The sequence below is a fragment of the Strigops habroptila genome, chromosome 4 (assembly GCF_004027225.2).
Source record: "Strigops habroptila isolate Jane chromosome 4, bStrHab1.2.pri, whole genome shotgun sequence".
Classification (NCBI taxonomy): domain Eukaryota; kingdom Metazoa; phylum Chordata; class Aves; order Psittaciformes; family Psittacidae; genus Strigops; species Strigops habroptila.
In genome coordinates, this window is record NC_046358.1 from 52,806,143 (window position 1) to 52,830,315 (window position 24,173).

At 40.5% G+C, this 24,173-nt stretch overlaps 2 protein-coding genes across 2 annotated transcripts in view; one reads left to right on the plus strand and one right to left on the minus strand.

Moving 5' to 3' along the window:
* SERGEF (secretion regulating guanine nucleotide exchange factor) overlaps nucleotides 1-24,173 on the plus strand; it is a 150,810-nt gene that overhangs the window by 114,602 nt on the left and 12,035 nt on the right.
* Nucleotides 21,075-24,173, minus strand: part of KCNC1 (potassium voltage-gated channel subfamily C member 1) — a 131,086-nt gene continuing 127,987 nt past the window's right edge. The window contains exon 5 of the transcript XR_003991315.1: nucleotides 21,075-21,084. The gene's annotated coding sequence lies outside the window, so the exon portion shown is untranslated. The remainder of the gene's footprint in view (nucleotides 21,085-24,173) is intronic.

A 24,173-nucleotide genomic window follows, 5' to 3' on the forward strand; every position in this document is an offset into this window, starting at 1 on the left:
AAGGGTATCAGCCACCTTCTTAAAGACTCAAGAACACGGATTTTTGTCTCGGTTCTAGGGAATGTATTTGTGCAGTGAGGTGTTTGACTGTGCTAGGGACCTCTCTAGAAGCTGAAGTATCTTGAAGGATATTGGGTCCTGTAGCCAGAATGTGATGCGTCAGCAGTAAGGATAGCAAAACTTTAGTTCTTCCCTCTTCTTCATTGCAACTTTAGCATGTCACTACATACATTTCCCTCCTGTTGAGTAGGTTTTGATGTTAGTTGCTTTTTCAAATATTTATTCAGCTGGGAGCTGTCTGTAATTTTGGATTGCTTATGAGGCTTTTTTCTTAATACCATCATACTACGGGAACTGCAGAAATGCTAAAGATGTAAGCCTTGGCATAATGCCTCAACTTCCAGGGTGTGTGATGATGTCAGGAGAGCTGCACCCCCTCAAAGTCAGCATACTGTAAGGAAAAAGATGATATGGAAAAATGGGACAGATTCTCTTCACAACTGCCAAAATAAGTGACAGAATGGAGCTTTCAAAAATATCTGCTATATAAGGAATGGTTTTGGAGCTCCTTTAGATTGTTTCTGGCTAACTTATCACCTAATCCTGTGTGAAAAAAGGAGAGAGACTGGGCTCAACTTCAATTCCTATGCATAGAGGGGTAACTTAATGACAGTTTGCTTTGTGTTTGTAGGAGGTAAGCCAGATTTATCATGTCATTGGTTTTTTTTTAATTGAAGTTTCTGCTAGATCTCTCTTTTTACACACTGAAGTAAGTTAGTACCCTTTATTTAAAGGCAAAACAAACGAAAGTCCCCTGCTCCATGTTGAAATGGATACATTCTTGAAAGAACTCATATTTCTACTCCCCTTTCTGTTTCTTTGTTTCGATATTTATTCAAATAGAAGGAAGTTGCTGTTCAAGCCATGTGTTACGATGACTTTGTGTTGCTGTTACTGGATTTCTCTCTGGGAAAACTGCTGACATGAGGATCTGTCCCTTCTGTAGGCAGGTAGGAAGGTAGGAACACACAAGCCACAAGCCAGTGCTGCTTAGTGTTGAGTCCAGGATGGTGATAGCCTACAGGATCAGATGAGAATGAGCTCTGATCATGTGTTCCCAAAGCTCAGGACAGAGCTTGCTCAGGAATTTATGCAGAGTGACGAGAGGATCAGAGGGAGGAAAAATAAGAGTTGAGACCATTACCGAAAATTACCATAGATCTTTAATTGTAAAAATTGTAGGGTGGCAAGAACAAAATGTACCATGAAAAATGAGGCTATACTGTTAAACCATCTCTTTGTGGTGACCATTTGTGGATCTCCACATCTGCATCTGTACACACAAGTTTAAAATCCATAAGAAATTTGTTTGCAAACTTTAAGTAAGGCCAAACAATGGTGTGTCCCAAGTGTGGAAGCCCACTAGTTCTATTCTCATTTTGGGTGTCAGATTTTCATTGTTGTCTTGTATCTCCAGTGTGTATCGGTTAAAGTTCTGTCCCCCTACATGCTGGTAGTTTTTCAGTTGGGGCTTAGCACACTTTCAAATGTTTAGGCTACAGGTTCCAATGCAATTTTCAGGTAGAATCCTGCCAACATGCAAGAGCCTGTTCAGGGTGCTGTGGATAAGTTAGCAGTGACCAGCCAATACTAACAAAGTTTTGTTTGGGAGCACAGCGTTCCAACATCTGGAGATGGTAAAGGAGCAATTGATAGCACTCAGGAGTCAGAACAGTCAAATAGCTCACGTAAGAACAGGAGCTGATCCCTCCACTGTGCAAACAGCTTGATCAAGTGGAATAGTTGCTGCCAGCAGCAATTAAAAATGAATGATGATTTAACACAGTGTGCTCTTTCCCTCTGTCCTGCAAGTGCATTGAGGGGAAAGGAGGGAGAGATGAGAATTGTCTCCAAGTCAGCTGAAATAAGCAACATGAACATCTGAGATATAATACAGAACAGTAATAATGAATATCCCAAGTTAACACTTGCAGGGCATTAACAGTAATGAGTGTCTGCTGAGTAATTGCACTGAGCCTTAGAATTGATTTTTCTTTATGTGAACCTAAATATTTTAACTGTATCACTTCATTTTCCTACCAGTCTTGAATCTGAAAACTTAGCAGCATGGCAGACTCTTACACACAGCCTCTTGGGACATTAACGGCCACAGCATATTGGTCATCACCATTTCACTGGGCCTTGCCTCTTCTTTCTTGTTGTGCTGCTCCTTCTTGGACAGCTTCCATTGCATTCACCGAGCAAGTTAATAGTTCAAGAACCCAGTGCAAGCTCCTAGAGAAACGTCTTAGGTTTTTATGGATCTTGACTCATTATCTAATATCATCGAATGTTGCTATTATCTCCAAGACCAAATATGTCTCCTTAATTGAAGATAATGGCTTTGACTGGATGAGAATAACAAGAAAACCAAGTAATAATGACTCACACTGACATTACAAGTAGTTCCCTGTTTACAAGCTGCTTTTGGCTTGCTGCATTCTTTCATCAGGTCATTGTTCCCAGAAGCAACTAACAGTTTGAGGAATCCCTCAGGTTTTGGTTACAAGAGTTAGTAACGAGCAATGAAGGTCCTGATTTCAGAGGTCAGGAGGGGCCTGTCCTAAAGCTGTAATCCTTTAATGAGTCTCAAACTGAGCACCAAGAATAGCTAGTAAATTTTTAAAATGCTCATTTGACCCTGACTGCATCTAATTCTGAACTCAAATTAGGCATTTATTTCATACACACATGTGGATCAACACAGTCATATCTTTGTATGCACGTAGACCACTGAACCATTACACTTCCTCATGGAGATTAACTTTTTTATTAAGCATTTCTAGCATATTCTAGTATTCTAGTTCCCTTTCCCGATTTAGTTATGGTATTTCTGTTTTCAAAGACACTTGTGAAGATTGAGAGGTTTGACCTTTTGTTTTATAAATTGAATAGTTTCCACTCCCAGTGCGGCGTGCTTACTAATATGATACCCTAGGAGGACAATAGCTTTTCTTCCTTATGTTTCAGTTAGTTTCATGGACTAATGTACTTGATATATTTATAGGTAAGGTAGTATTTTAAATGGCCCATAAAGAGATAACATTCACGTTTTTCCAGCATATGGATCCCCCTTTTCTGGTTTTCATTTTGGAACTGTATTTGTGTTTGCAAACCCTTAGTTGCCAACTTTGGTTGCAGGATCTGTGTAAAGGTTAAGTGCACTTCTTTTTGGGTACTTCAGTATGAAGTCTAACTTCTAGCTCAGATTCAAAACAGTTTATCCAAGGAAAAAAATACGTTCCTTGTTACCTTACCCACTGTCTGTGGGCTTCATTATGGTTCTGTGTGTATGTAGCAGCTGTGAATTAGTAAGATGTTCCTGAGTGACTGGTTTGTTGAAAAATACAGAATATTGTAGAACAATTTTTTTGTCTAAATTCAAGGAGCACATTTTCTAGTTGAAAAATACTGTTCTTAAAATCTAAAGGCAAACTCAAACCTATCTAGAATGAGAATAAGGAAGCTATCAACGAGATTGACAAATGACTTGGAGAGCGTGGAGGCCAGATCTTAGCTTCGTAAAGACTTTCTATACTGCTAAAAGGAAAAAGCAGGAGCATGATTGTTTTTATTGAATCTTTTTTTAAAAGAGAGTTCTTTCGGTAACTGCTGCTGACACATATTCAAAGTGAAACTTCTATCTCAAGCTCGTGGCAGAACAAAGGCCGACAGAAGTAATTACTAAATTCTGGAGATTCAAGTCTTGGAGAAATTGTGGAAGTCAGCAAGGGCAGTAGATTTAATTGCTTGCAAAGGTTATAGGTGCATTTGCTTCTCTGATTGGAAGGCTGGAATTCAATTTAGAGTGATGCAGGATTTTACCTTGCAAAGCTCTCAGTGCAGATTACTGATAGGCATGTGAGGATATGGGGGTCTTCCCAGCTCTGCTCAGAAGGAAGGGAGCCCGCAAAAAGTCTACCTGCCTGTAAGTGGGGAGTCAAAGTTTAACATGGTGGTTGCAAAATGTAGGTGTTCAGGGAAAAATCAGCCTGTCAGGAAGAGGGCACTACCACACCTTATGATAATATTTTATGGTAATCACTTCAGCTAAATCCTTCAGATATAAAAGGCAAAGGAATCTCTCAATTTTAAGGGAATCACATGGGAAACAAATGGCAATGATGATGGAGTATGGAAGTCTTTACTGCTGCTGCCCGTTGGCTGCTGGGAGGGCAGCATGAGTGTGTTCTGGTGTAGGAGTCAGGATAGATGAGCGCAGTAGCCAGCCTTGATTGCATGCTATCTTAGAGCAGTGCTGCTTACATATGGGACTTCTGAGTGTAGCCCCGGCTTCCACTGTTAGGCAGGGAAGGTGTGCTCCCATGCAAGTCTTGTTAACTGCTGTGCAGCACAGCGAGCATGAAGGTGCAAGGGCAGAGCCTGTGTTCCAGGTGCGGTCTGTTGAGCAGGTAGGGGTGGAAAGGAGTCCTGGTATGCCCCATATGAGGATTTAAAGGCATTGTCAGGGTGAAGTATAGAATAACAAAAGAGATGCCTGGTAATACCAAACAATGTCAATGCCAATTTTTCCTCTGTGGTTTTATTTTTCTTTTCCAGAGCTCCCCAGGGTTCTGGTTTGTGCCCCAGAATCCTAGAGAGGATCCCAGCTATTGGTAGACTGGGATGAAGTTGAAGGACTAGGACATCTAGTGTCTCTTACTGTTCAGATGTTGAGATAATAGTATCTGCATTCAGTAGAGTCCTCTCTATTCAGTTAGAGCTGGAGCTGTAACTGCTGCTTAGCAGGAGTCACAGCTGTAATTCCTGGTTTTCACTTTTTGTCTGTGCTGTCCATGTTAAATTTTCCTTGCCCTTCAAGAAACAAGAAACAATTTTGAAAAGGCAAACTATTTTTTGCTTGCTTCTTTGGAAAGGTTATCATTCCCCATTAAGTCTCTCAAGCTGGCTTCTGGCTTATATGCATGGCACCTTGCTAGATTGCTGTAAATTTTTTACGACACCACCACTGTTTTCTGTGAACCAGGAAAGTGTAAATAACTATATACACAGCAGGACTCCTCAAAGATTCTTTGCTAACCTCTGACTATACCTTTATTGTTTTCTCTTACCTTTTTTTTTTTTGTTTGTTTGTTTGTTTTTTTGGGTTTTTTTGCTTATCTGCTTTCAATTTTTGTTTGGAGACCCTCCCATTTCCCCCTTAGTAATCTGATTCACCTACATAACCCTCAACAAGGAAATACCTGAGTGTATTTAGAAAGGTGGTTGCATTTACCAAATTCAACCAACCCTTCTTTCTCTGGTATTTTTCCTTTCCTTCCTCTGCCTCTTCAGATTTGCTATCATCAAGAGTTTTTAAAATATATTCACATTTCAGGCTTAAATATAAACTTAGATTAACTACCATTTAATTAAGATAACATCATCAGGGTAATTAAACTTCCTAAGATGGAACAGCTAAGCCCTTGTGATTTACAGCCTGTGCATGTGATTTTTTGTTCTGTGCTGGATACCCGTGCGTGAGTGGCATCAGCTTTGAGAGTGCACACTGCTGAATGCCATGTCTGATCACAGTGCAACCACCAGCCTAGCTCAGTGGTGGGACAGACGTAGGGTTGGCAGAGGATGAAGCCTCACAAGGCAGAGGTGATGTTGGCAGAGGCAAGCATCCTGAAGAGTCTTGCAGATTCCATTTATTAAGATGTGCTCCAAGGTCTGACGAGGACTTTCGTGTGAGATGAGCTGCATTTTAGGGTTCCTTGTGGATGCAGTGTTTTTGCCTAGGAGCACCAGGGACAACATCGTCTGAGCGCCCCAGCTGGCGAGGACACTGCCCTGCCATTGATGTCCTTGTCACCTTTCAGCAGACGGTGGGATGTAGCAGGGTGTGGAACTGGTCACGAACAGGAACTGCTGGCTGCCGATTGCATAACACAGCCCTTCCAGGGCACCTCACCAGAGTTGCCTGCTGCTCTCAGCATTGCAGTTGCGCAGCATTTTGAAGGCGATTTAAGGGGCCTGTTTGGGTGTAGGAGAGTGCTTTAGAACATAGGAATGGAGGGTCAGGGTAAGCATCTCTGTCTCTTTGATGCAAGAGAATTTTCCATAGCTGGGGTAAAACTTGGCTGCAAGAAAATTGGTGTTCTGGGTCTACATTAAACTCTGAGCTAAAGGCTCATAAATGTCATTATTTTCCACTCTGGTTATTTAAAAAAAAAAAAAAAAAAAGCCGTAGATTTTAGCCGTGTTGCTTCCTAAGCTCCTAAAAAGGTCTTTGGATACCTTCATTTTGAGTTCGGTAAGATAACCTAGATAGAAGAAAACAGAGCAATTTTGTTTGCATTCCACAGAGATTTGCTCCTGGCAACCTTTGAAACCACTTATTAAAAGAAATATTTCCGCATTTGTAACTAACTGTATAGGAAACAGACATTGGTTAGCAAATGTGTTTTTAGGAGGACAAGCTGATTCATACTTTTCTTTCTACTTCATAATCTATGCAGATGAAAATTACTCTTATCCTTTCTATGAGCTCTTTTAGAAATATTTTCTAGTCAGATAAAGTAGTTTTTTTCAAAAGAATAAACTGAGTCAGCGGCTTAAAAATAAATATTTTATAGTTGATTAAAATGTTACACAAGGAAATGCAAACCCAAGATCCGTAAGAATTTTTTTGCTAATAAATACAGTAGCTAGGGATTGGCTGATTGAAAATTTCTGTATTTTAAATCCAAAATTTCATTCAGATACATTAGCCATTGAAGAAATAGTTAGACAGATGGATGTTTAGTGTATGTGGATCGTATTTTTCTGGAGTTCTGGATTTAGCAGATGTACAGATGAAGATAATAGTGCTGAGCCAAGGCAAAGTTGCTGAGTACAGTGCTTTTTTTTTAACTTATGACTCATGAGTGAATCTAAACTAAAACTATGTTTAATATTAATATGAAATTCAAAAGATAGCTCTCATAGCATAGACTGGAAATACGCCTTTGGATAATCTTAGAACAGACTTTTCTTTCCTCATATTTCTCTGGACATTGAAATAAAATAACATTTTTCAGTGGAAGAGAAACTTTAAAACAAACAAAATTGGCACCATGTATCATATTTTTGGCATGCATGTATGCAATCAACAACTTTCTGCATTTGCTGTTCGCCGCCTCATACCCAGTTCCCACAAGTTCTTCAGTATTCAGTGCCAGTTAGGAGTTTTAGCTTGTATTTCCAAACCCTCAGCATGTTTTTGTTCTTTCACTGGACAAGTGTCTTCCTGCTTAGGTGCTGTGTAAACACGTTACCCCTCTGCAACAATCTGTCCTCAGCAGCCTGGAATGCCATCATATCCTGAGAGACACTGAATGCATGAGAGTTGCCTTGTTTGCACTTCCCCTATCTGTCTAACTATTTGTAAAGCACTCCTAGCTGAGTACAGACAGTGCTACTGTGTTGTGTTCAGCTGTGTTTGTTCTAGATAACTCTCATACTGCTGCATGCTTGTTCTTTGCAGGAAAAGAGTAGAAATTCCCATTTGCAGATCTTAGTTAACTGAGTGGTACCCAGACCAGGCAGTAGTTATTCTGAATAAGCTTTTCTGTTCCAGGTCTTTTCATTAATGGGGAAGTAAAGTAGAGGAGGGTTTGTAATAGAAGGTTTGTTGCTGTATTAAGATTCTGTTTGGAGCTGGCATATAAAGATGCAGTTTTAGCTGTTTGGAATAATAAACTACCAAAACATAGATGTGATATTTGCTGTTATGGAACTGTGACTTGGTAGCTTTCTCTATTTCCCCTTTCCATGAGAAAGCTAATCTCAGCAGCTAGGCTAAAACCAAGGCCAGGACTGAACCCCTAGCTGTTTTGCAGCTTTTTCAGTACGATCCATTCATACCAAACTTTATGAGCTTCTTAAATAATCTTGGTGCATTCTGGAATTTGCTGGCTCCATCAATGCCTTTGAGGAGGAGGTGAGGTCTGTAATGTTTCCAGAGCTCTGCCAACACAGTCAGCATAATGTCTTTATTGAAGTCATTCAAGTACCTGAGCAGAGCTGTTTCCAAGCAGGTATAAGCAGACTTCAAGGACAGGATATGAGCATGTCCTGAACCCTTGTAAACAGTGACCTGAGCTGGTAACTACTAAACAGCAAGTTTTGGGGTTTGTTTATTTTATTTTATTTATATTTTATTTATATTTTATTTTGTTTTGTGTTTTATTTTATTTATTATTACGATTATCATTAGTAGTAGTTTTTTTGCAGCAAAAGGCTGTGACTCCCTCCCAGAGTCCTGTAAAAAGAATTGTGAGGTGCTGATACCTTCGTGAAATCCCTTCCAAAGGCAGGAGCTGATAGGCTTCGACTGTGAACACCTCAAGCTGCAGCAAGGTGTGTTTGCGCCTAATGCATTTGGTGTTACCTAAGAGTAGGGAGGGTGTGTAAGTACCACAGTTTGCTTCACACCAAGGGTTGGTTCTGAGGCAGGGAGGTATAGTGGGAGAAGAGAGCTTTCCGTGAAGATGCTTCCTCAGGCTAAACAAATGATATCCTGTGTACTTCACAGCTAAGGCTTAAAATAGAGATAATAAATCGATACATGTTGTGTTTTGTTTTTAAGCTGGTCTTCAGTCTCCAGATTGGCTTTTAAGTATCTTGTTGCTATGGAGAAAGAACAACTCTCTCCTATGCAGTGGGTACAGAGAGCAGCACTCCTCACAGCATGGTGCTGTGTTGCCTCTTCATCCTGTAGGTTATTTTCCCAAGGAAATACGGCTTTTGCTGGTATGGTGCTGTTTGATCTTGTCTGTACTTGTGAGTGATTTCCTCCCCCCTTTCCCTCTTGCCCTTTATGAATGCCTCTTCACCATCTCTGATCTTTATCTCCTCTGCCTTTTTTCTTAATGAGGGCTCCCTTCACTTCCAAATGAAAATTAGAGTGTTAGCAAAGCCTTGTCTTCTTTCCCAGGCACTTTCATTTCTGTATTTGTGCTCAGTGAGATATAACCAGATTTGCAGTAAGCACAGGAAAATATTTTTCTACCAGTATATCCATTTCTCTCTCTCCGTTATTTTTTTTTTTTTAAGTAAGCAAGCCTGGACTCTGGTACTACACATACAGCAGAGACAGAGGGTGTTTCTGGAGATAGCAGCAACATTATGCATCTGCTGGTGAGTCCTTATTGCAGCAGAGTGTGTATGTGTCTTGACATCCAGACACGTCAAGAGCTTTACACATCTGTTGTTCATATAGCTTTGTTGCATGTTGTTTCCCTCACCTCGGGCTCAGTTCCCAGCCAATGCAGGCTGCAATGCAGTTCGCTCACAGGTCATCTCTCCAATGATGAGATGATGTCTGTGCTTGAAGGAGCGAGGAGAAAGGCCAGGCCAGTGCAGTGGCAGGGAATACAAATGCACCAACCAATGTACTCCACTGTCCTTGAACATAGAGGAAGCAGCAGGCTGTTGCAGCGCCGCTGTATCAGAGCCCTGGAGCTGCGGATTCAGATGCATTTCTGAGGCTGCATTACTAGTGCTTTTGTTTGTACTCTTTTTCTCCCCTCCCCTGCGGCTAACTGCAAGACCAGTTGGGAAAAAAAGAATGGTATTTTAATTGAAGATACACACCCAAGCAGAGAAAGCTTGGAATGAACCAGCGGAAATGCTGTGAAAGCAAATTCACCTTTGTTGCTGGTGATTGCTTGATAGCTAAAGACTGTTCCAGTTTATTTTGAAAGGGCTCAGCTCCTGCTGGGGCTCTGAAGTAAAGAGGACGTTTTTCCAAGGCCATCTGCTGAGCTTCTGGGTGCTGCTCATTTCTGGAGACCTCTGAAATGTAAAAATCTTGTCTGCTTGTTCGTCAATGAGAATGCCATGTGCATACCAGATTGACCCCAGTTTTTCTCTTGGTTTCCCTTTAATGTACTATATTAAATTGATCTGTCTGTGTTTTCTGAATTCTCTGTGATCCCCTGCAGTGTGAAGAAAGCTTGCTCATCTCCTGCTGCTGCTTCTAGATGATACTATGTTGTTAAACTTCCACTTGCTTATTGTCAGTCCTGCGAGTGTCTGTCTCCAGCCAGGGAGGTCTAACTGTGAAGCTGCTCTGGCTGCCCCTAATCCTTCAGTGCCTGTGTGACTGCCTACTCTTGGGTTGTCTTCTCTCTTTTGGGTTTGGCCATCTCAGGTTATGTTACTTTATGTATCAAAGCCAGAGCTTCCCCACACACATATACATAGGCCAGTTAAGCTGGAGAAAACAAATTGAATCTTACCATACAGCCAAGTTTTGGATTATTCCTCTGGGAGGAAGCAGCAGGAGACAATCCTTTTGGCCATTCAGAGTGGTTCTTAAGTCCTGTTTAGCTCACTTAGCAATTAGTCACTCACTTAACAGTTAGTCACTGTACTGAATGAAGGGCAAATGGTTTATTTTGACAACGCCTGTCACCTTTGTTTCTACCTTTTTTTTTTTTTTTTAAACTTTCAGCATAAATTCATTCCTGCAAACACATGCAGTAAGAGACCTTTGTGGACTTGCAACTTGTAAAATTGCAGTTTTTTAGCAAATTTGTACAATGTGAGCTGAAGCAGCTTTGTCATCAGCGGAAAGCCTGAAAAGGAAAAGAAGGAAAAGACCTTGAAGGACTACCTTTCAGTGGTTCTTTGCTGGTACACTTTGAGGCCTTAACCTGATGGCTCAGCAGCTAGCGGGCTTGGTCCCTCACTCCGTGGTCTCTGTGTCAGCAGGGTGTTTAATATGACAGTGCTTTTTGTGATAGGAGTTGCTGACTTCTGGGACTGCCAAACAGATGGTGACTACGTGAGAACACATGTAAGTGGCTGACACTGTAGATCTTGTTTTCCCCAGTTGTCACACTGTTCAGAATGCAGTGTTTAAGACCGGAATCAGCATAAAGGTTTCTTCCCTTAAGAAAGAAAGGAAAAATAACCCCTAAACCAAACCCAAACACACTGAGGCCTGATGGCTCTGATGCCCTGAGCTATAGGGATCTCCCTGTTTGCCAGGCCTGATGAATTTTAGAGGAGGCAAAAATAACACTGCAGGGTAAATTTCCTGTCTGGTCTTAAGTGGTATATCACTATTGCAAAGTTCAAGCCGTAAATGTATGTAAATCTCTGTAAAAAGAGTACTTTGAAAATAAAAATAAGGACAAAGGGGCACAAGGTTTATAAATAAAGCCATTTGCTATTTCTTACATTTTCCACCAAGGACAGAAGAAATGACAGTATAGTGTCTCCTCATGCAGTTCGAAAGCTGCACTGTGCTAGTGGATTCCTCTTTTCTTACTCATGTGACTGAAACCTGTCAAATTTCAATAGACACAAACAGAACCAGATTTCAAAGTGGATGGGTTCTGGATGCATCTCAGAATAGATCTGACCTTTTTTCTTAGATCAGCATATCTGTAGCTTGTGGAAATGTAAATATTCAGGTATAAAGTCTGAATTATAGCAACTCTTTTGTGTCCAATGAGAAAGCCATTCTGCCTTGTTCATGCTCAGGGAAAGTGGTTGAGTCACCATCCCTGGAAGTATTTAAAAGCCATGTAGATGTGGTGCTTAGGGACATGGTTTAGTGGTGGACTTGGCAGTGTTAGGTGAAGTGTTGGACTTGATGATCTTAAAAGTCTGAAAACCCAACCCTCTTTGAAAATTATACAGTTTAGGAGCTGGCTATTGCATAGGATTTTTTGCAAAGTTACATTGAGTTTCTCAGCAAAGAAGGAAGATTGTTGTCTGCAGAGAAGTGCTTGAGGAAAAGTAAGATCCTATGAGTTTGGGAAAAGGGGAAATTTGGTTGAGATGTGCAAACATTAAGCTGCCTCAGAATACCCAGCAGTTTTTCTGCATACAGTGCCTGGTGCAAAATGTATCACAGAAGTGCAGTAATTTCAAGTTATAGGAGTAGTGTAGTGGTAAGCACTCAAGCAGAAGGATGGAGCAGGTGATCTTCAGAAGTCCAGCCTAAATTTTTCCATGTCTTGAGGCTGTTCCTCTCTGGGATCCATGCAAGTTCTGAACAAAAAGTTGGGTTTGAAATACAGACATGGCAAAAAAGGAGGACAGTGAAGCCACACTCTGGCTTTTGGGCAGTAAAAACTATATGAATTAGCTTAACTAAAGGAAGGGAGGCTTGGGGCACTGTACTACAAATGTCACTATGTCATTCTGTTTTCTGTAAGCTGTTTGCCTCCAAAATTTTCTGTTGAAAGCCAGATCTAGCTCTGTTGCATCTGAAGCATTTATTTTGTGATTCATACTGTGACTGATGCTCTGGAGAGAGATGCTTGGGTGGAAGGACACTTGAAAATAGTGTGATAGCCAGTGCAGATGCCCAGGGAGCAGCCAGGCCCTTGAAAACTAGCAGGAATGAAATGATGTCCTGTTAACCCTTCTGAGCCAAAGGGAGCTGTATTGCTGAGATCCTGGGTTATTGCTGAAGGGGTAAATTAAGAAATTTAGCAAAATACTCAGAGATTTGGTTGTATATTGCCCTGCTGATAAAACCGGATAATAATGTTTTCAGGGTTTGCTTTTGTGGTTGGAGAAGGAACAATATGTGCCTATTGTATGTGAGCCTTTCCAGACTGTGTGACTCTGTCCTGACCTGCTGTCCCTAGTATAAGATGTCTCTGAAGGGAAGATGGTTAAATAATGCCAGTCTTTTATGACAGGAATTTTGTAATGTGAGTAAACATCATCTGTTTAGCTGTAAGCAAGTAAATCCTTTTAAATATCACAGTGGATACCTTAGGGGAAGAAACGTGCATTGAGAATGAAAGCAACTGGAAAATATCATAACCTTAAAAAAAAAGCGCGCAAAAATTTTTTTTTTTAACTTTTTTTTGTCATTTTTGTCTTCTCCTGAAAAAATGCTGACTTTCCAGTGATGCATCAAAAATATGCCTGTATTCAAAACCAGAACTATTTAGGATGCAAAATCAAACCAATTTTAGTTCCTTTTAGTTTCTGGATAAATATAGTCTATCAAGAACCACATGTTTATTCGGAAGAGTTTTGATAGAATAAATTTTTATAAGCCCTGGCTAAATAAGATTTACAAAGGTAAATTGCACTAACTCACCGGCCATCTGATGTTGTATGTGCTGTTATAAAAACCAAAATAGAATTTCAAAATGGATTTCTGAATGTGCTGAGCATTCCTAAGGTGGGTAAAGTGCAGTTGCTTATCTTTTTGGAAATACTGGTCCTAAAAGGCTTTGTATTTTTTCAGATACTGTAGTGCTCTCATGACAAATGGAAATATCTCCAACTTCAGCTGCAAGCTGAAGCGATGTTTATAGCTACTGCGTAATGCCTACGCAGTGGGATCCTGGTTTGGAGGATGGTTGTGCCTGCAATTAGTGTGCCTTCATATTAATTACAAAGCCAGGAAAAGGAAATGGGAGTGTTGTTCCTCTTCTTTGAGGAAATCAGTGTGTTTCAAGTTTAATTTAAAAATAGCAAACACCTTAAAAATCTTGTACACTTGAAGAGGAGATGAGTGTCAGGGTTTTTCTAGAAAACTTCAAGTCCAATGTCAACCAGGACACCCAAATAAGCCAGCAGATAGAGACTGCCATGTTCTTGAAAGTGCTTGTGAATTCTGGGAGCAGTACAGAAAATCACCCCTACTCTAAATCTCTGAAGTTTAAACCAGATAAGTGTGTCCTCTTTAGAGAATGTATTGCTCCTGTTGTCATTCGTATCTCTTCTGACATTGGCATTTCTAATATTCTGGTTCAAGATCTCAGTGCAGTTAAGATTCATGGTTGGTAGGTATAAGTGTTGGTTTTCTTCTTGTCAGAATGGACCACAGGAGTCCTCCTGCCAAGAATACTGAAACAGGGACATGTCGTATATGTTAATGGACATTAACTGAAATTTTAAAAAGAATCATTTATAATGTATGACTACTGTCCTGGTTTCGGCTGGGATAGAGTTAATTTTCTTCCTAGTAGCTGGTACAGTGCTGTGCTGTGGATTTAGGATGAGAATAATCTTGATAACACACTGATGTTTTAGTTGCTGCTGAGCAGTGTGTGCCCTAAGTTAAGGACTTTTGAGCTTCTCGTACTGTTCTGCCAGTGAGGAGGCTGGGGGTGCACAAGAGGCAGGGAGGGCACCCGGCCAGGACAGCTGGCCTGGGCTAGCCAAAGGGGTATTCCATACCATCTGATGAATGAAACAAAACTGAACAAAAAACCTCGGGGAAATTGACTGGGGGTGTGGTGGCTGCAGCTTGGGGATGGGCTGGACATTGGTCAGTGAGTGGTGAGCAATTGCATTGTGCATCATTTGTTTTGGATATTTTATTGTTTTTTTCCCTTTTCCATCCCATTAAACTGTCTTTATCTCAACCCATGAATTTTACCTTTTTTCCAGCTCTCTCCCCCATCCCACTCACAGGGGAAGGAGTGAGTGAGTGGCTGTGTGGTGTTTAGCTGCCTGTGGGGTTAAACCACAACAGTCCCTTTTTGGCGCCCAGCATGGGGCGCTAAGGGTTGAGATAATAGCAGATCTGACCAGAGCGGGTTCAAACATATTTGTTACAAGCGTTCATTATATTAGTGTAAGAGTTGATTTACTTGCTCTGAGTTGTGGTGCTTGCTCTGAGAGTTGTGTTATGTAACACCTTACTTGCTGTATATGTTCCCTGTTGTGCTGGAAACACATCTGGGGGCTGCATTAAGGTTATCATTTTGCTCTACTGTGTAACGCTAGCTTACGGTAAAATTTACTGGTGAGACTAAGCTGGCGTTTGTACTCAGCATTACCATTATCTCGTACTTCAGGAACCATCTCTCGGAAACTATTAGTAATGGCACTCTTTACCTTTTCGGAGAGCCAATCTGTGTGGCAGACAAGTGAGAAAACTTTCCCCCGCTGCTTCACCTTCCCCTTCTCCTGCAGGCTAGTTACAATGGCTCTTGAGAATTTTGAAAGTCCTTGGGATGTTCAAACCAGCATGTTCTTATTGGTGTGTCTCCTGAATATGTTTCAGGTCTTGTTAAAGGTTAAACAACTTATTTAAGAATACAACCCAAAGATCTGCCACGAGGCTGGATAGCTATGAGTGTCAGGGTGTATGGGATAGTATGGGCAAGAACCTAAGACAGTGGACTCCTACAGTGTTTTGGAACTTCACCCCTGAACAAGTGCAGAATCTGGAAAACCTAATAAAATATTTGGAAGAAGTATACTGTCACTCTGGCAATTCCAGAGAGACAGAAATCATTGCAGCATGCTTGGGCCTGAATGATTTCAAATGGGTCCTGAGCAATGACAAGTCTTTGAACAAATTAAACAGGAGATAGTTCACGCAGTAGGCCTTGGGACCAGTCTGTGCAGAATAAGATGTTAAAAACATGCTCTATGTGTTTTTAACCACATGCTGGGGAGAATGGTCCTACCTGGAGCCTCTGGCAGAAAGCACCAGGGGAGACCCAAGGTTGACCCCTTGGCCTTTGGAGTCAGGAATACAGAGGATCCGATGCTGGCTATACTGAAAAAGATACTGGCAGCCTATGAAGGGGTTCGAGCCGCTGCACAGCTCTTCCTGGCACCCCAACTGCCGGTGCTGGGCTGGATGTTCACGAGGGTCCCCTCTGCACATCATGCAGCTGATGCTACCTGGAGTATGTGAGTCACAGTGATCACACAACGGGCTCAAATAGGAAATTCCAGTCATCCAGGAATCTTAGAAGTGATCATGGACTGGCCTGAAGGCAAGGATTTCAAAATACTGTCATGTTAAACCAGAACAACTACATTAAAGAAAAAAAATTGTTACGTGCCTCTATTGTTCACAGTATGGATTTCTTGTCTTTTCAGCTTTGCTTGACTGTTTTGTGATCCAGAATACAAAGCTTGTTAAGTTTATTAGCATACTCTTGATATTCTTAACATTGTATTTATTTCTAAAGAATAAGTTAATAGACAACTAAATAGCATTAACAAAGTGTTGCTTATTGATTTCCCAGTGTAACAACAAATAGGTGTGCTCACAGAGTTAACTGTACAGATAATTAATGGCTGCATGTTTGGAGCCAGATTTTCTGCTGTTTTAATGGTGAAACAAGTGGAGTTTTGCCAGCACTTGGCCTGTTTTCTGTTTGGCTGTCTCAAAATGCATTTTTACTTTGTAAGCCTTAGTATTTTGGAAGATCTGTTTGCGGGTGAATCACAGTTAAGATGGAAACCATCATTTCTAGGAAATAGCAGGTATTTAGGGGAGTTGGTGAGTAGTAACTCCAGTACTGGGGTATTTGTCACATTCTCATTATTTGGCTTTTGTTTCATTTTGGTTTTGGTTTGGTTTGGGTTTTTTTTTTTTTGAAGGGGGAGGTATAGCACATCAATTAATAAATTAAAAAGCCCATTCCTGCATGCACTGGATTTTAGATTGGGAAGGTGGTATCCATTGCTGGGTGGAATAATAATTTTAAGCAGCTGAACTAAGTAAGTGCATGTTGACATTTTTGTTTGTGCATGAATTCATTCTTGATGTTGTAGGGCATAGTTGGATGCAGGGAACATGAAAAGAGCTTGACAATGTCTGAACCAAGATACTAGTGTCAAACAGGAGGTGAAATTCACTGTATTCTAATTATTGATTAAAATTTTATTAGCAGACTTTAAAGATACTGGTGGGGCAGCTCTTCAGGGATGAGCAACCTAAACATGTGCCATCCTGTTTCCATAGCAACACATCATTTTCATCCTTTCCAGGCAGCCTAGATTGCATTGTGTACTGCAAGAATATGAGATTCGGAAGAGCTATATTAACAGCTCAGTAGTTTTCCCTAAACCTTGCTATTAAATACTTTTGTTTTGGATGATCATTAGAATAAAAAAGTGGTTGGGATTATTGTGCTTTTTTAGAGAAAGCAATCATGACAACAGAGCTGAAAATGAAAAATAACTGGCAATTGGGGTGACGTGTTTTGGTTCAATTCATTGACTGCAAAACTGGCTATTCCTGTGACCATGTAAACTTTGCCAGTAAGGCCAAGATTTTAGCACAAATAGTTCTGTGTCTGGTGGTTAAAATCTTTAGAAGTATTTTTGATTCTTCGAGCTGTTGGAGAGAATTGAAGTAGTGTAGTAAAGGTTAAGGCTATAAATGGTGGCTGTTAGCAAGGATTGATTTTCCAGCACTGTGGATCATGGCCTTGGAAGCACATTAAGAGGTGGCATTTTCAAGCTCAACGGAAGCGATTTGGTAGCTTTCCAGGATACTCGAGGCCATTTCACACTGCAGCATATTCATATTTTTGCTGTGAGCTTGAAACTGGTTTATTGGTTTTGGAATGTCAAGCTTGCCTATCAAGTCATAGCTTGCTAAGACTAGGAGGGCAGTGCATCTCACAGTTCTCAGCTTCTGTGAGAACAGGAAACTCCTTTAAAAAGTGTATCCTTTGTTTAGGAAAATATCTTTTAGAAAGATGCATCTTTTGTCTGTAAGGAATGAATAGTTCAGTATATCCCTATGCAAATGTTTATTGCTCTGAAAAAACGTGCACACCTTACTACTTCTCTCCATTTGTGTAATGTCAATTTCCCAGTGATGAATCTTTGTTAAATACAGCAATGTGCTACAGTATTTTCTGAGCTGATTGCACTCACATTTCTGTTTTGGCATTGTGGAGGCTTAAATTAACGTTTAAACTGTGGATTTTAAAATGCTCTTTTAATGTTACCACTATACAGTAAAAGAAACAAATTACCATGAGGGAAGTATTTCAGCAATGCATAAAGATGCAGATCACCACAATATTTTCCTGTGGCCTTTGGGATGTTTACTTTTCCCTTTCTCCATTTGTATAAATTTTTCCATGAGATTATGTGAGGCATGTCAATAAAAATCGAGAGCTTTCACAGTAGTTGTCGCTATAGTTACATGGTGCAGTTCTTAGCCTCTTGCACAGAAAGTAAACCACCTGCAATTCTGTAAAATCCTTTATTGGCAGAGAAAGATTGAAAGGGGCAGTACTGGTGTGCAGGTACAGAGCAAATTCTAGGTTGCTCTGGTAGCCTTGCAGCTAATGCTGTCTTCATGCAGAGGTCTGCAGAAATGCTTTATGGATGAGGATAAAAGATCTTTTCTTTTTTTCTTTTTTTGGGGGAGGGGAGAGGGAGGGAAAAGGTGCCAGATGCAAAAAAAGGAAGAAGTAAGTATCAAAATGAACTAAAAAGAATCTCAGTTCATAGCATATCTCAGCTGCAGAAACAGAGGGACTGTGTTGCCTTTTAAAGCCAGCTGAGTTGTATCCCTCCATACAGACAGAAATGTCATGCTCACAGAACACTGCTGACTGGAATTCTCCTGACTGGAATTCGGTGTTTAACTTCATCTTCAGGGTCTGTACAGCACAAATGTTGAAATCGACACTGAGTCTTAGGACTAGCTTTTTGTCTCACATCTTCTGTGCACACAGGAACCCTAGATGCCTTTACATGGCATCTCTGTACTGAAGTTACGTAACTGAATTCTACTTTCATTGTGGTTTATTTTCTTTTTCCTATATAGCCGTTAATTTAAGGATTTGGAATGAATTATAGCCATAAATCATAGACTTTAAAAATCTTCCCTGGGATAGACAAATGTCTATCTGGCCTGTAGATGAGGAAACAAAAGCACTGAGGAGCCTTTTTGTATGGAATTGCTCTATAAGGCAGACCTATAAAAAATTGCCTTTACCTTCACAATTCCCTTCCTTCAGTTCTTTTTATGACTGAATAAAGTATCATATCAGTCACCATGTGAGAAAGGACAGTTAAGTAAGTGCATGATGTCTCATCTTACGTTAAATTTGAATGTTCATTTTTCAAGTATGTTCTAAATATACAGATGAGCCAAGATTCCAGGACCCAATAACGCCTTCACTGCAGGGTTTTTATTCACTTTTTTCTGAAGTTTCAGACTTAGAGCAATGTGAATCTTATAGATGATTAAATAAAACAGAATTTTGGAGTTATTTTTAATTTTCATTACACAAAATCAAGGTGAGGTCAAACCATGTAAGAGGAGACAGTGAAAGATGTTCCCTGGCCTAAAGAAATAACAATATAAATAGCTAAAATGGTCAAGATGAGGTGGGGAAATGCAGAAACGGCAGCTGGTGAGTAGCCTTTGGCGAGTAATGCAGGCAGCATCCCCACTGTCTGCTGCTTCTTGTGATGGTTTCTGCCATTTGGCAGGAGGGAAGAACTCAGAGCTCAGGAAGGAGGATTATATTTTTGCTTTGCGCAGGGTAATTCTCCTTCTATAATGAGAAGGTTTAGAGCCACAGGGCGAAGAGGAGCAAAGCATTAGTAACGGAAACTGATAGCTGGAAATGAAGGAATTGGTCATGACTCAGGATTTTGCTCTCAACTGCAGTCAAACTTTTTTCCTCATGGCTTCTTTTCTCATTTCAAGAAGCAATTGGTCCCCTTGCCATTCCCATCAAGGCTTGGCTCCACTGCTCAAATACTATTAAGACTTTTGCTGATTATCTGTTGGAGAAGCAGCTTTGAATCCATGCATGTAGTCAGCCTGAAAGAAAGCTGGTTACCTAATCACATTGTCAGCTAAGTAATTTTTGCACCTCCTGGGGCTTGGGTCTAGCCAGTGCATGCTGAGATGAGGCTGATCTTGACTTACATTGCCTTTGTGGAAGAAAAGTTGTGGTCAGTATAAAGTTAGTCAAATGAAATCTTCAAAAGTAGAATTATGCTTTGAAATGAATACAAAGTTGTCATTGTTTAATTGTCCCCTGGAGAGACAATTTCTCAGCAGAAAAAGCATCAAAAAGGAGATGTCTTGCAGAGAGGGCAGGAAATACTTCTTCCTGTGAGAGCTTTGGGAGCTTTCTAAAACAAACCAACCCTGCAACCAAACACTTCCCTCTCTTCCCTCTCCCCTCCCCCCAGCCTAATTTAAAAAAGAATGAAATAAATTGTTGTGGGAATTGTATACTAATTAATTGGAAAGATCTCCTAAGAAATTGCTGAAAATGGTAGCCTTTCACGCTGGGAAGTAAACAGTTCCATCAGCAATCTTTCAGCATGGCATACTGGTGAGGAGAGAAGGTGTTGAAAGTCAGAGGTATTGAAATTAATGGAGCAATATTTCAACACAAGGATTTAAATACAGTTCTAAATAATAAAGAGCTACTACTTAGACATAAAAATAATTCCTATTTCTTAAGAAATTACCAAAGTGTAATGTTTTTCCTCAATAGTAATAGGCATTCTCATGCAGAAATTGGGAATAAAATTGGTAACTAAATAAACTTATGAAGTCCTCTTTGATTTTAATTATACACAACTGCCTTTGAATCAACACTTCGCTTCCTTTCCTGTAGTGTATTTTTGAACGAACTGGGTACTGGAGATGCAGTGAAACTAGAGTGATTTCTATTGAAGTGGCGCCTAATGCAGTGCTGATCATCATGCTATAGAAGATTTTTGTTAACTGCGCAACGTTTTGAGTTGTCTGTGTATACATGACATTTTGGAAGATTAGTTCATGTCTGTATTCTTGTCCTTGGTTCAGCTATAGCAGTCATTTTCCTCCTTCTTAGTAGCTGGTGCAGTGCTGTGTTTTTGACTTTAGCCTGAGAACAACGCTGATAACACCGATGTTTTTAGTTGTTGCTAAGTAATGCATGCTCTGATCAAGGACTTTCTCAGTCTTATGCTTTGCCAGGGAGGAGGGGAAGCTGGGAGGAAGCAGAGACAGGACACCTGACCCCAACTGGCCAAAGGGGTATTCCGTACCACAGCACGTCATGCCCAGTATGTAAACTGGGGGGAGTTACCCGGAAGGCCCAGATCGCTGCTCGGGTCAGGCTGGGTATCAGTCAGCAGGTGGTGAGCAATTGTATTGTGCATCACTTGTGTCTATTGTTTTCCTTTTCCCCTTTTAGTTTTATATTCTCTCCCCTTGTGATTTCCCTTACCATTATTATTATTGGTGGTAGCAGTAGTGGTTTTGTATTATACCTTAGTTACTGGACTGTTCTTATCTCAACCCATGGGAATTACATTCTTCCGATTCTCCTCCCCATCCCTCCAGGAGCGGGGTGGGGAGAAGGCGGGGAGTGAGCGAGCGGCTGTGTGGTTCTGAGTCACTGGCTGGCTTAAACCATGCCAATTTTCAAGATCGTTTAAAGATTTTGGGGGCACTTAATCTCAGTGGGTTTCTGATTTTGCCTTTGAAGTATCTGATTTTTCAGAAAGCTCAGTATCTTCTGACAAGTTTGTAAATCAGCTTGGGCTGGGTAGCTAGGGCACGATCTGTCCCCTTTAGCTTTAAGGTGTGTCTAAGCTAGTCAGAGATCTGTAGGCAGCGGAGGCAGAAGTGGGTGAAAGGGTGGTAGAATGATTCTTTTGACTTTAGCTATTTGCCTTGGATGAGATGAACCCCATTCTGAAAGTGCCTGTTTGTCAGTTGAGTATGAAATGAGTTAAGTGGCTAGATGAAGGATGAATATGTGCATACATATGTACATACATGTAAGTAGATGCATCCTGGATGTTTTTGGCATAGGCAAATTGAATCCCACTAACAGCAACTGAGGCACTCCAAACCAATTCACCCAGCAGATGGATGTATATAGGAAAAGAAATGGTGGTGTGTGTTGCTAGCAATGCAAAGTCCGAAAGCATGAAATCTGTTAAGCAGAGAGTTCTGCAAAAGGTAGCCAGATTTACTGACTGTCAAGGGTGATGGAGTGAGATGCAAGCAGGTAACAAAGCAGTGGCAAATGGGCAGTGCATCTTTCAGTTCCAAAGTTACACCATTCGCTGTTGAAAACAGCGGGGGTTTTTTTTGCAATTTGGTCTTAACTCACTCTGGCAACAGCCAAGGTGCTGGCTGCTACATCTACCTGTATAGGTGCTAGCTACTTATTTCCTCCATTTGCCTGTGCAAGATCCATAATTGTATGTATGTTTTCTGTAGAATGCATGTCTGCATGTGTGTAAATGTATGTTATGGTCTTTGTTGTTAACCTTTACATGTCAAAAGTTATACAAAGAGCTTTAAAATGTGGATAATCATAAAAAAAAAAATAAAAAGAGGCTCTATTTTACGGAAAGATAGCATTTCATTTGAATGATTTGGGATGAGGAGTCACTTTGCAAAGTTGATTGGACACTTGAAAATTCTTGCTTTATCTGTTCCTGGGTAGATTTAAGAAGCCTCCAGAGTCAAGAGAATGGCTTTTTGGTTCACCCATGAATAGAGACAGTTCTGTTAGTAAGTGATCTTGAAGAGTAAAGATCTCTTGGCTGTATTGTACAAGAAATACTTTCATTATTGGTATTCAGCAGGCTTTAGTTTATCACATGTCCTTTGAAGCAGAGCCAGAGAAAACAGTTTTAAAGTTATTTAAGGAGACATCTCAACATTGTCTGACTTTGTTGTCTTCATATTTGGGTGTCCTGTTTTGCAGCAGTTTAAAGACTAAATTCAGCTTCTCTCATGTTCATGTTGCAGGTCAGTGAGAACTGTTTTGTGTAGTGTTCATTCGTATGTTTTTTATATAGTCCTACGGACATGAATGCATATCATGTCCTGCTTTTCTCGCTGCAAACTGAAGCTTCCTGTTTCACCTGAAACTGTTTCACCTATTTCACCAGCCCTGTTTGGGCTGATTTGTTTCAATCTTTTACACTATTTACTCAGTAATATTATCCATAACTTTAACACCTTTCATGCTGTTACTTTTTCTTTGGGACTAATGGTAAATATTTGTCATAGTGCCAAATGTGACCTTAAATTCTAGCATTCTTTTCTGTCTAGCTTGCTTTCTAGGTTGCTTTCTATAGCTGCTTGTGCTCTGTGATTGTCTAGTGCCAACTATAGGAAGAAATTGGCTTTCTGCATGGGCACTGGAAAGAGCAGTAAGGCCAATGCATGAAGGAGACCCCATATTTCCAGTGTTTCCGCTTCCTCCCAAGTGGGGAAACCAAAACTCTTGAATTCTTTATTTGTTGGTTTGTTTGTTTTATTCTGAAGAATACTTTGTTATCCCAGATCTTTGGCAGATATAGTTCTTCCAAAATGGTGCCACATATTTCTGTCTTGATTCCAACAAGTTTCCTCTTCTCCCTGAGGTTATGCAGAAGATCAGCTGGGATAGCGCCAAACAGCATCTCAGGGACCCAGCTTGTGTTGTCCATTCTGGTCCTCTGACCTTCTGGAGCTGGCATGGTGCCTCTGAATCCCTCTGCCCATCAGCTGTTCTTTCTGTCACTGTGCCAAAGATAGATTTTGCTTTCCAACCTCAAGATCCCTGCACCTGATGCATGTTTTCATTATGGCTATTTTGCCAGGGTCCAGAAAAATACACTAGTGCAGAAACTTTCATAAAATATCTCTGCAGGGTGAATTGCAGGAGTTTTTCATCTCAGGACACTCCTTTGAGTAAGCATATGGGCATCTGACCCACAGAGGAAGCTGAAGGTAGAAACGTGGAGAAGCCATAGCTGCAGCAGGGTTATTCCCTGACTAATGGCCTGAGTTTGTAAAAGGTGTGTTTGGACACCCGTATGTACTCCATTCCACTTCAGGGCTAGTGTCTCTTTAGCTCTGTGTATTGCTCGAAATGCTCCAGTTTTACCAGCTCAGTATTAAAACTCACCTTTTTTTTTTTCCCTTTTCTTTTTAGAATTATGGGTTTGTAGGTAAACAGTTTTGTGAATAAAGTAAACGAGAATAGAGTGAAATTTGTCCTTACAGGTGTAAAAATGTAAAAGCCCAGAATTTCTGTTCTGCACCAGAAAAGTGTGTATGTCAAAATCTGTTTCTATCTAAGCAAACCAGTCTTTGCTTTTAACAGATACTGATGGCAGAGCTCTTCCTTTGCTTAGTATCAACAAGCAATTCCTCCAGACTTCATTCAGCAGACATGTATGATTTCGAACTGATGTTTGGAGAAACAGACCCAACCCTGCCTTCTGGGCACTTCTTTCTTTGAAGCTGTCTGCTTTGATACTCTTCCTGACCATTTTTAATTCTTACAGATGATGCTTAGTTTTTTAATTATACCTGACAAAGCCTTTTGTCCCACTACTTCCTTTATACCCAGTATCGACCATTTGCTTTTTTTTTCCAGAACACTAAAGTATAAAATACTTCT